Raw genomic sequence first — 12971 nt, forward strand, 5'->3', positions numbered from 1 at the left:
TATTAAAATAACAAAATTAATTATTCCAGCACTGACTGCTAGGAAAAAAGTCTGAAGGTCAATGCCTGAAAGTCTATTATATCAGTTATTGAAATGCATGAAAATAATAAACTTACATCGTGAATTCACATCATCAAACATTTTATAATGAAAAAAATTAAGGACTAAATAATTAGAAAAAATCTCAATAAAGATTAAAACTTATTTTAACATAAAGACAACATTCTAAATTAACTTCCAAATTAACTTCCAAATGTCAATTAAATGTTCTATATAAAGAAAATACTTATTGTCAACAAAATAATTATTAAGACACTAGGAGAATGTTTTAAAACAACTTCTGTTCATCTGGATATTAAATAAAGTTTTCAAGTTTTTCTCTTAAAGAAATCAGAGAACATGACAATGTGAAATCCATAAGTAAGGGCTTATTTAACTTCTACTTCTCATCTCCCCCTAGGAAGTGCAAAGAAATTAAAATATATTAGTTAAAGGGTTACCTCTAACTGATGAAGTTGGCAATTGCTCAAGTTTGAGTGAATGCAAGAACAAAGATATTTTGTTTTTGTTAATTTGGAATCCAGTTTGTATTGGGCTGATCTCTTCTCTGTTGTAGTCATCCCACCTAGATCTTAGACTCTTTTTTTTTTTTTTTTTTTGGTTTTTGGGCCACACCCGTTTGACGCTCAGGGATTACTCCTGGCTATGCGCTCAGAAATCGCCCCTGGCTTGGGGGGGGACCATATGGGACACCGGGGGATCGAACCGCGGTCCGTCCTATGCTAGCGCTTGCAAGGCAGACACCTTACCTTTAGCGCCACCTTCCCGGCCCTTTTTCGGAACTCTTTTTTTTTTTTTTTTTGGTAGATCTTAGACTCTTTAAGGTTTGACATTGTAAAAGAAGATGTAAGAGTCATAGAACCCTTAATAGTCTTTATTCAAATATGACAGGTTTTATTGTTTATGGTCTGTTTGATGAAATCTAGCCACAGAGTGTTTGATAAATTCAGTGGAGGCTAAAGAAAGCAATGGATTTGTGGGAGTTTTTTTTTTTTTTAAACACCTTGATTACATACATGATTGTGTTTGGGTTTCAGTCATGTAAAGAACACCACCCATCACCAGTTGGATTTGTGGGAGGTTTATGAACTTCATCTCAGATCCTGGGCAATTAGAATTCACACATGGGGCTGGAGAGATAGCATGGAGGTAGGGCATTTGCCTTGCCTGCAGAAGGGCAGTGATTCAAATCCTGGTATCCCATATGGTCCCCAGTGCCTGCCAGGAGTGACTTCTGAGCAAAGAGTCAGGAGTAACCCCTGAGTGCTGCCGGGTGTGACTGCCCCCCCCCCAAAAAAAAGAATTCACTCATTTCCTTTATGTGTCTGCTTGCAGGCCACTAATGTGGATAGTAAGAAGCTGAACGTAAAGACAAACAAGGTCAAAAGATGTGTAGATTGAAAAGATAATGCAAGGGCTTAGTGACTTGCCTTGCATGTGGTTGAATATCTAGCACCATATATTACCCCTAAATTACTGCCAGGAGTGACCTCTGAATACAGAGCCAGGAGTAAACCCTGAGCTTTTCAGCTACTCCCCCTACCCTGCTCAAAGGACTTATATTATAGCTATCTTTCATTAGAAGAATGTACATTTCTAAACTGTTTGCATGTCAATCTTAGTTCATATAGCTTTAGCTTGATCTTTCTTTCTAGATCTTGGACATGTGCCCTATATATTTCCAAGAAGAGCAAATCTTTAGTCACAAGAATTCATCTTTAAGATTTTCCCAACTTTGAAACTAGACATGCCAATAATGCCATAGCTGTGCTAGTATAGTAATACCATAGGTTATGTTGGCTTGAAAATGAATCTATAGAGACTGTGGAGCTAAAAGTGAAAAGAAAGAATTTTTATAACATTGATGGAATACCTGAAACAATCAGTGCTTGACTTCTCAGTTGAGTAGATTATTTATTCCCTTATTTTGAACTAAGGTCAGCTGGGTTTGGGTTACTTGCATTAAAGAGAGAGAAGTATTATCAGTAATCACTCTATAAAACTTAACAGTATAAAAAATGTACTCATTTGTCTTTAAACTAAAAACAAAATAACCAGTTGCCAAAGAAACTACTGATAATCACAAGTACACTTACACGGAACAATCTTTACTTTTCTTATTGGGGACCATGTAAATGAGGAGTGGATAATTGTTTTATATGTGTATCTCATAATCCAGTTTTCTTTATTAGTAATTTTATAAATAGTAATTGTATTATTACATTTGGAATCAAGATTACTTTTAATTCTGTGAATAAATCATTTCCACCTGTGGGAAGTCAAATGTTTAATTCAGCATCAAGAACATTAAGGGAAGATTGCCTATCATTCTATATTACTGCCACAAAAATCAGACTTTTAGACAATAGACAATTTTACAAATATCTAAAGTAAATCTGAATGTTTTCTCTGGCTGTGGCACCACATGGATATATATCCCACAGCAAGATGCAAGCTTTGCAGAGTGTGCTGAGGAGAATTTGGCCCAGTTGCCCTATTTTAAACCAATGCTTCACCAGAATAGTTTGAAAGAAGATATGCAATAACATTCTGGTGACCCAAACTATTATAACCTCAGCCTCTAAATCACATGACATTTGCTTACTTTCTTTCCAATAGGCTGATTAATTATTTGTCTTTATTTAGTGTTCTAAATCAGGAGCCAAGAGAAGTTGGAGCAGCTGAGGCCAATTTTTAAATTTAAAACTAACAGCAATTTGGCCGTCTGACATTGAACTGAAGAGTGACTTTTCTTTAACATTGTCATCACCACAGTGTCCAACCTGTTTTGTTCCAGATGTACAACATCTGGGCTCTGAAGAGTGTTATTAGGAAATCAAACAAGACTCGTGGACATTCAAATGAGATAAGAGGCTCCAATGCACATGTTCCTTCTGTATGTAGTTCCTTTCATCTGATTTTGTGAAGGTTTTCTGGAGATTTCTATATAAAAGCAGAATTTCACTTGTTTTACAAGCAAGGCAGAACATTTATTTTAAAAATTGTTTTGTTTTTGTGCCACACGCTGCGATGCTTAGGGGTCACTCCTGTCTTGGCATTCAGGAATCACTCTCGAAGGTGTTCGTGGGACCATATAGGATGCCATAGGATCAAAGATATTAGGGTTCATATCTGGTTCTGCCATGGGCAAGGCAAGTGCCCTATTCACTGACCTATCTAGAACTCTGATCACAAGATAAAAAAATTAAAGGATTATTTATTGACCAAGGTAATTAAATGAACAAGTTAAAAACCCACATGAAAAATTCCTCAAAATCTTCTGCATAGAATGTCTTCATAAAAAATAAGGTGAATTAAAATCCTCTTCCTAGTTGGATAGAAAGTGTCACCGGATAAACTGCGATGAATAGGAGAAATCAAATTTCTTTTGGAATCCATCTTTCTTTCCAGATTGGGCCTTTATATATATTTTTTAACATTTAAACTAAACATGAATTTTTTCCTGTTAAGAAAAATATTCAGTGAAAATTTTCAAGTGACAATAATTTATATACAACAGCCTTCACTGGAAAGGCTAATATTAGATTTTAAGTAGGAATTTCTAGGAGTAGGAAAGATTGCTCTTTTTGGTTTGGCCTAATAGGCTAACTTCATGTTTACCCTATTTATTGAAATTTTCCTTGTGTGGTTTATAGCATCACCTCATGTCTAAAACATCCAGAAGTGACATAAACCAATGATGGGTTGAAGTTTGTTGTTTCAATTAACTATTAACGTAATCTAAATGATATAGACAACATGCTTTGTAAGCAAATCATTACCTGTGACCATTCTTACCTGAAACAGAATTAATTTAGGCAGCTCATCCATTTCTATCTTGTTATTATTCTGATTTGTGATGCTGTACTAACAGATTAATAAATGGTTACTAGTAAAAGGAAGCATACCATTTCTACTACAGTAGAAGAAAACTCTTTAAGAACTAGGGAAACATGCTGCTCTCATGATAAATGATAGTGAGAATTAGGGCCTCATCAGGAATTTAAGAAAGGTTTAACCACATACCATGTATGACATACCTTGCATATGCCTGAAAAATACGCACCCTTAGTCACAAGAGAAATTGCTCTGGGAATACAAATATCTCTGTGATAATGCATCATCTCCATTTAGAACATCTCTACATCTCAGTTATTGTAGTTTTATTATACAAATTTTATACTCATTGAAGATAAGATTTATAAATACTATATCCCGTTCTTTCTAAGTTTCACACACAAAGAGATTGCTGAAAGGTAAGATACTCATTTTCCTGAGGGCAGTCCAAGATTCAGTGGCGTAGAGAGTACCTCGGGATTGGGAGAATTGCTTGTTAAATCAAATTTAGGTGAAAAGATAGCCCAGCAGCCATATGTAAATTGTTCCCTCATGTAGAAACAATAGTGTGCACTGAATAATTCAATAAAAAACATTAGTCATTTATCATCCTTAATTATCAGTCATCTCTAACTGCATCTGGTTTGCATTTTTTATTAGAAAGTTTTGTAATTTTTTTAAAGTTGGACCCGGGCAATTTTTTCTTCCGTTCCTGATTTCATTTTGTTATTCTTTTTAAAATTCCATCACTAATTCCCAAGATGTGAGGAGGTTTCTATTTCATAAGGCACCATAAATCAAGCAGCTTCTCTGTCGTAATAGCGTCCTTACTGTGCATTTGTCATAGGCACTGAATTGCTGAGTTTACTTAAGGTTAGAGAGTCAAGCTGCTTGGAGGACAAGCTCAGCCAGCGCGTGGGTATGCACGTAGCTGGGACAGAGGAGTCTAAGGTATACAACTTTGGTTAGTTTGAGGAAGCACAGCTGTTTCAGAAAGTCAAGGGGCAAAAAATTACCCTAGGAAATTTAATCCTTTGTATGTTTCTTTTCTTTTGCTTTGGACAGTATGGGTGACCATATTTTACTTTTGTAGGAAGAACTGATACCTAGCAGTTTCCTCTCATAAATTCATATGAACACATAGAATTTTTCCTATAGGTTCAGTGCTTTCATACATTGTCATGCTTAATCCTTAAAAAATATTTTGAAAAAGTAATCATCATTTACATCTTTCAGATGAGTGAAGACCTTAGGAGTTGTAATTGCCTGAGTTGTGAGTTCCTGAGCCATTAAGGTAGAGTAAATAAAAACCTTAAGCCTGCATTGATAAGGTCTATATTATAATTTCTCTAGGGATAATCATTTTTTAGCATGCAAACTCCTTGTTTTTTCTCTCTCCATGGCTTGGGATTCTTTCTTACCACATGACGTCAGTTTATGTGCATGTCAACAGAGACATAGTAAACATCTGAGAGCATTGGGTTTCAGAGCACTGGATGGTGGCTAATGGAACCTGCTGTTGGATAGGATTTTAAAAGATGAACAGTTTGAAAAAAAAAACCCTAATTCTGGTGGCCAGAACTTGACTTGAGTTATCACAATAAAGAAGAATATCCACTCACCAAGTTTCCTGATCTAAGTCTATTCATAGATTCAACATTTGGTCAAAAGAAGGATATGGAGTACTTGTTTCAAGTAAGTACCATAAATATTCCTGAAAAATCTTTTCTAAAAAACTTGTTTGATGGAGCACTGTGTCAAAGGAAATACCCAGATCTTTCAGAAACTACAAGGAATTGCAATTTATTCTAAATATCTAATACCTATGATCATAATTACACATTGCAATTCACCAATTAAAATGGAAGATTTTAATGGTCAGATGAAGGAAACAAGTGAAGCTTTAACTCGAAGTTTAAAGACATTGTGAGAACAGTTGATTAATTAATTTATCCTGTGGCTATTTCTTTGGCTTCTGAATATTTAACTGAAATAGTTGCAATATGTAATTAGCATCAGTAAGAATCAAAATGGCTTCTGATCCATGGACAAGAGCCAATATAGTAAGAAGGACAATGTGAAAGCTTCTCTAATTTTTCAGTTGCTATATTTGCTATAAATATAGCAAACCAAAAGTACTACAATCCCCTGATAATTTGTATAGGTTAATACCAACATATTATAGACTTGAAAAATACCCATTTCCGGGCTGGGCAGTGGCGCAAGAGGTAAAGTGCCTGCCTTGCCTGCGCTATCCTTGGACGGACAACAGTTCGATCCCCCGGCGTCCCATATGGTCCCCCAAGCCAGGAGCAACTTCTTAGCGCATAGCCAGGAGTAACCCCTGAGCGTCACCGGGTGTGGCCCAAAAACCAAAACCAAAACCAAAACCAAAAACAAAACAAACAAACAAAAAAACTTGGGCCGGGCGGTGGCGCTGGAGGTAAAGGTGCCTGCCTTGCCTGCGCTAGCCTAGGACGGACCGCGGTTCGATCCCCCGGTGTCCCATATGGTCCCCCAAGTAGCCAGGAGCAACGTCTGAGCGCATAACCAGGAGTAACCCCTGAGCGTCACAGGTGTGGCCCAAAAACCAAAAAAAAAAAAAAAGAAAAATACCCATTTCCTGTTTGGACTTTGCAAGCATAAACTGTATCTTAGGAAATGATTGTAATATACTGAATAAGATGGTAACTCCAATTACTTCTGTTATTTCAGGTATGGTATTTTGTGGGAACAAATAAACACAGACCCTTGTGATTGTAGTGCACTATTGATCTAAGAGTAATACCTTTCCTCCAAATCAATTTTCAAAAACAACTAGAAGCTGTTATAATTTTCTTTTTACTTTTACTTTTATAGGCCATAGTTGATGATGCTCAGGGCTTTCTTTAAGCTCATGGATCACTCTGGGGATGGTATGTGTTCCTGTCAATCAAAGTTAGGTTAGCTTCATGCAAAGCAATATACTGTCATCTTCCCTAGAATAGGACTATTTCCTGTTTCTGTGACTGGGATAGTCAAGAACTATAAGCACTGGTATTCTTGGAAGACCATATGTGGTGCCAGGGATCAAAATGGGGTAGACTACATACAAGAAAGCAAATTATCTACTGTATTAATTCTCCAGTCTCTAGAAATTAATTTTTTTCATTTACAACAGTTTTCTCATTTCTTTTATTTTACTTTTTTTTTTTTTTTTGGTTTTTGGGCCACACCCGTTTGACGCTCAGGGGTTACTCCTGGCTATGTGCTCAGAAATCGCCCCTGGCTTGGGGGGACCATATGGGACGCCGGGGGATCGAACCGCGGTCCGTTCCTCGGTAGCGCTTACAAGGCAGACACCTTATCTCCAGCGCCACCTTCCCGGCCCTATTTTACTTGTTTAATAATATCTTTTTTAAAAAAATCTGGTACAGCAAGCAGTAGTTGCTTATATGCATGTGAATTCCATTCTCTGTGATAATATAATATGTAAAGAAATTAATTTTTATTGAATTTTACAAACATTATGCTTTCCAAGATAATGGTATTAAGTTAATTGGACTTTATGATAAGATGAGGCAAATGAATATAAGGAATATGCAAAAAGGAATATAAGAAATATGCAAAATAGAGTGGGTCATGAGTCCCACACAAACTCAGAGATCTGAAATTTTAGTGAAGTTTCTGAGGTGTTCAGTGTTTCATATTAAAGTACAAGGTAAATTGTAACTTCTTATACTGTCTCTATTACCAAAAATAGAGGTATGAACTTAGTATGTAATTTTTAGCACAATTTTGGAGGTCACTCATGCCATGTTTGTGTATACTATTCCCAGCTGTGTTCTGAACCACTTATAATGCTTTTAGTTTTGAACCAGAGCAAAAAAAGACTACAACAATTTCATTTAGTGTTTGACTCCACCATCTGAGTTAAATGATTCAGCAAATCCCGAGATAACAAAGTGCAAAGCATAGCTATAGGAAACTTCTGGCAAGTAGATATGTAGGCCTTTAAAGCAAATTTATTATCTTATTAAAAAGTAATTCATTTGGAACAGCTTCTGTCTTACTACTCTACCAAGTGAACACTGAATGTCTAACTATGAAACTCCAGGTGACTATATGATTTGAGCTTCCCAACTGGGAACATTTTTTCTTTTTCTGACCCATTTAATTCAAAATAAGCATAAAACATTTTTGTATAATGTTTATTATTTTTAAAAATGATATTTGCTCTCTTAAGTGAGATTCTCTGCTATTTCTTACATAACACTCTGGAAGTATTAAGGAAATAGTACCTTCTTTTTCTAATTTCTAGCAAACTTTTAAGAGGGCAGGAATCTGCATTTCTGACATACATTATCACTTAACATATGTTTGGAAGTACTTTATTACATGATCAAATAATAGAAGTCACCTATTCCTATTTCAAGGAATATTTGTTTCTCCCTATTCCTTTCTTTTTTTGTTTTAGCTTAAAAATTAATTTATTGAGATGTTTGAACCAGGCCAGCTCCATAAACTTAATCTTTTCTTAAACAGGTACACTGAGTTGTGAAAGATCACTGGCCAACACAGCAGAAAGTTGGCTATCTCGGAAGGAGAGAGCAAGCCAAGCTCCTGCCCTGCTGAAGCCATGCAGACTGTCTCCATTACCCAGAATCACAGTTTTCCCAATGACCCCACCTCATCATTCCTCTTCTATTCTCCCTGGGGACACCAATATGGCCAAAATTCAGGGATGCTGGTTTGGGGGCTGATATCACCAGGACATTTTGGAGTGAGTGTGGGAATCCTTCCCTACCCTTCCCCCCATATCTCTTTCTTTCAGGAAGCCTGTCATTCTTAGAAGAACACACCAATTTGACAGAATGAATAGCTAATAATGAGAACTTACTAAGTCTTCTGCCATTGTATTAATGACTTCGTTGGAGATGCAATAAATTTCACATATGTGCTTGTTATGATACTTTTGCTTTTTTATTTCTTTTAAAACTTTCTTCTTTTTCTTACTTTTTTTTTTAAAAAAACTTTGTTTTCACTTATCTGGAAACAACTATGTGATACATTTTCTTCAAATAAAGTAAAAATTAATATATTGGATCACTGTGAATTACAAAGTTATTCATGAGTAAGTTTTAGGGGTACAATATTCAATCACCAATCCTTTCACCAGTGTCCACTTCTATTTACCATATTTATTTATTTTTAAAATTTCAATTTTTATTATAGTTTAGTAATATATTTACTAGAGTGCTTAAGTGAATATTGTAGTATTGATGTACTGCACTTTATCACCACCAAAGTCCCCAAGATCTTCATTACTATTCTTATGTTAATTCTTTTACCTGCTAAAATTATCAAACATTAGAAAAGTGTTGATATGATTGGTAGTATAATTAACTTTAGGAAAGCTGATTACTACAACCCTCAGAGCCTTTTTTTTTTCTCATAAAGCCTACAGCTTTAATAAGCTGCACTTGGCCAATATTTTACACAACAAAATATTTTAGTGGGTTGACATCCTGGCTGAGTTTAAGAAGATGCCTGTTCGTTGACTCTTCCCTAGTCTCAGAAGTTAAAAGAAAAGGATGAGAAATGACATGAGGTATCCAAGGTTTTAATAATTTAAGAAAAATATCATTAGTGTACTCAAACTTTATGAATAAATTTTAGTCTCTAAGTTGTATACTGATTTCATTAAAAGTAATGCATTCAAGTAAAGAAGTATTCTGTTTCCATTCCATCCAACTAGAACTACATGTAAAGTTTTGTTCAATTTCATTCACTAAATTGTGAATCAATGTCTGGAACTTTCACATTACTTGAAGATACTTAATTTGCTTAGATCTGGATAAAATTAACTTAAACCAGGGTGAGTGAAAAGAAATGTTTAGTTTATAACAGCACATTCAGATCACTGGCCAAGAGAGATACCTAGCTGTCAGCTTTGGCTGGCTTTTCTCCATGTACCTATCCTTATTATTAAATTATTTACCAAAATCTGTCAGTTACACATTTTACTCCCACTGAACTGCAACCCCTTTTCTATATTTGAATTCTATTACTGTGTTAAATGGCCTTATTATTTTTCATTCAAATTACCGCATAAAGTATTTAGTTTTTCCATCCTCAGTCTTTTTGTTAAATCAGTCATGTTAAAATGGAACATGGAACATGTTAAAATGGAACAAAATACAAATTGTATTTTATTATTTATTTTATTTATTATTATTCACATATTACAAACTCTTGCAAAGTTATAAACAGAAATAGCCAGAATACTATACTAATATTATAAGTATATTATAATATATAAATATATAAAACAACTGTATATAGTATTATTATAAAAAATAATATCATAATTTTATTATTTATTTTATTTTTCCATATTGTATTTTATTTATGTGGAATTTTTTTGGCATCACATGCAATTATTTTACACTAGGTTCTTGTTTATATCTTTAATTTTTTTTAAGGGTCACTTTTCACATACTCTAAGATTTGTTATCTTAGAACTATAGGATTTTGCACAAATTTTCTGTCTGAGGTGAAAATCTTTGCTCCACTATATTTGAGGGACCATGTCTGGGATAGGACCTTAAACTTTTCCTAGCTTCCCTGGTTTTATTTTTAATAACATTATTCATATATGCTTTAACTGTGTCTTTATTTTCCTGTTTTTTTTTGCCATCATACTTGGCATTTATAAAGAATTTTATGTTATTTGGAGGTAGGGGCTTAGTTTTGTTTGTGTCTCGGATGGTGCCTGCCACAGAGACTGTATTCCAATAAATATGTGTTGAATGAATAAATTAATGAATAAAAGAGTAAACATCCAAAAGTTTCCTGCTCTTTGTTAGTTCACAAACTTAGTCAAATTATAGCTTACCAATTACAAACCATCACAAGTTCTATGCAGAAATTCACTTTTGTTCTAATCCAAAACACAGTTCTTCAAAGACACAAATGGCATTAAATATTTTGTAAATGAATCCACTGGAGTGCAGGAAGAAATATTATATTTGAAAACATTAAACAACCTGAAACAAAGAGCAAATCATTTCCTAACCACAAATTGCAAATTAAAGAAAAGAAGTCCTCTACCAATATGAATCCTACTTTAAAGTAAATACTGCCAACATTGTAAAGACACTGTCAAAATCAGGGACCAAGACCATAGAATGAAGACAAATGATAAACTAAAGAACATTAGCCAAGAAATAAAATGGCAGGAGCCCATTTGAAAAATGAGTAAAATGAAATAAATGCAAGAGTTCAAACTTTGTGATTTCTATAGGATTGTTCCTTTGTTTTTCATTTTTGTTTTGTTTTCCCTATAATCTATCTGATTTCAAAGAAGTTTTCCTTTTTTTTAGGGAAGTGTCATTGCTTTTTTTTTTTTTTTATCATGGTGTATAGTTACTTTCATTCTACACTGGCACAGAATGAAGAAATGTGAGACTCGTAGAAGGTTGGGGCAAGAAATATATGCTTTTAAACTAGTTAACAATAAATAAGCTCAGTGATAAAGCTGATTTGAAATCTGGATTCTTCCATGTAGATCCTCCTAAAATATCAGCTTAAATTCCTTTTGATTTTCTTCTCTACCTTTACAGATTTACCACAGTAAGGTTTGTCCCAGTTTCCCATAATTTCCTTATTCTCCAGAGATCCAGCCTTTGGGGCATTTCTGACCTTGCTGAGAACTTTAGAGTCTGACTATTCAATTGTGCATATTATTGTGTCATAGTTATCACTAATAATGTTTTGTGTTTCAATATTGTCTCCCTAATCAGATTATTCCCTCTTCCAAGAACCATGTCATTGACTTTTAAAGCATATTTATGACAGTTATTAACTTAATATACAGAGTACATAGTACTCAGTCAACATTACAGTTAAATTTAATTAAACAAAAATTTTGACAAATTATTTCTTTCTTGCAAAATTATTAACAGAAACAGTAAGAATATGAGCATCTTCAAATGTTACTATATGAAAAACTATTTTCTTTTCTTCTATTATTTTTCAAATACTATTTGGCAATTATGCTCATTAGTTGTTTTCAATCCTGTTTGCACATTTGAGTCACTTTGTGGAATTAAGTAAATGTGAATATTAATGGCACTGCTTAGATCATTTCAGCTGTATGGCACAAGGGAGCTTAAAAGACTCTCCATAAGAATCTGAGTTTTATAGTAGCTAGGTCTTAAAAGCATCATAATATCCCATAAAGTCCAAGGGTTCTCAGACTATTAAACAGGGGGCCAGTTCACTGTCCCTCAGACCATTGGAGGTCCAGACTGCAGTTAAAAAAAACTATGAACCAATTCATCTGCACACTGCAAATATCTTATTTTGAAATGAAAAAACAATGGTGGCAAAAATACACCTAGAGGGCCAGATAAATGTCCTTAGCAGGCTACGTGTGGCCCACAGGATATAGTTTGAGGATGTCTGCAAACAGATGAGTTAGTCAGTCAATAGTGTTACTATATCAATGTTTTCATGGAAACTCTCCTGTCAGCTTTTTGTTAAAAGTATGGTATATGTTTTATAAGCTTTTAGTCATTGAAAATAACAAATATATATTTATTTGGCTTGTAGTTACATTTATTTCACTCAAATTTTACAGTAAAGAGCATGTTTTTTTCACTAGAGAATAAAATGATATAACTAAAGTATAAGAAATTTAGGAAATTTGATAAAAATGAAAGTCTAGGTTTATTTTATTCTCTTACAGAAATAAAGAGAATTGGCATACTTTTCTGAAAAAAAAAACCAAATATTTTAATTTGTAATTTACAACATTGTTTATATCACAGCATTTCTCAAGAATGAGAATTTTTGTTCTTAATTGATTAATTACATAAACCCTTAAATTTCTCCCATTTACAGACCAATATATTATTGTTTTATTTTGCTTCTTGTAAATTTATTTATTGAGTTTTTATAGTTGTTATTGAGCTCTTACTAAATGGGCTCTTTGCAACTCTCTATATAATTTCATTTTAATTTCAGGGGGCCAGAGCGATAGCACAGTGGGTAGGGTGTTTGTCTTGCAAGCGGCTGACCTGGGTTCAATC

The sequence above is a fragment of the Suncus etruscus genome, chromosome 4 (assembly GCF_024139225.1).
Source record: "Suncus etruscus isolate mSunEtr1 chromosome 4, mSunEtr1.pri.cur, whole genome shotgun sequence".
NCBI classification, from domain to species: domain Eukaryota; kingdom Metazoa; phylum Chordata; class Mammalia; order Eulipotyphla; family Soricidae; genus Suncus; species Suncus etruscus.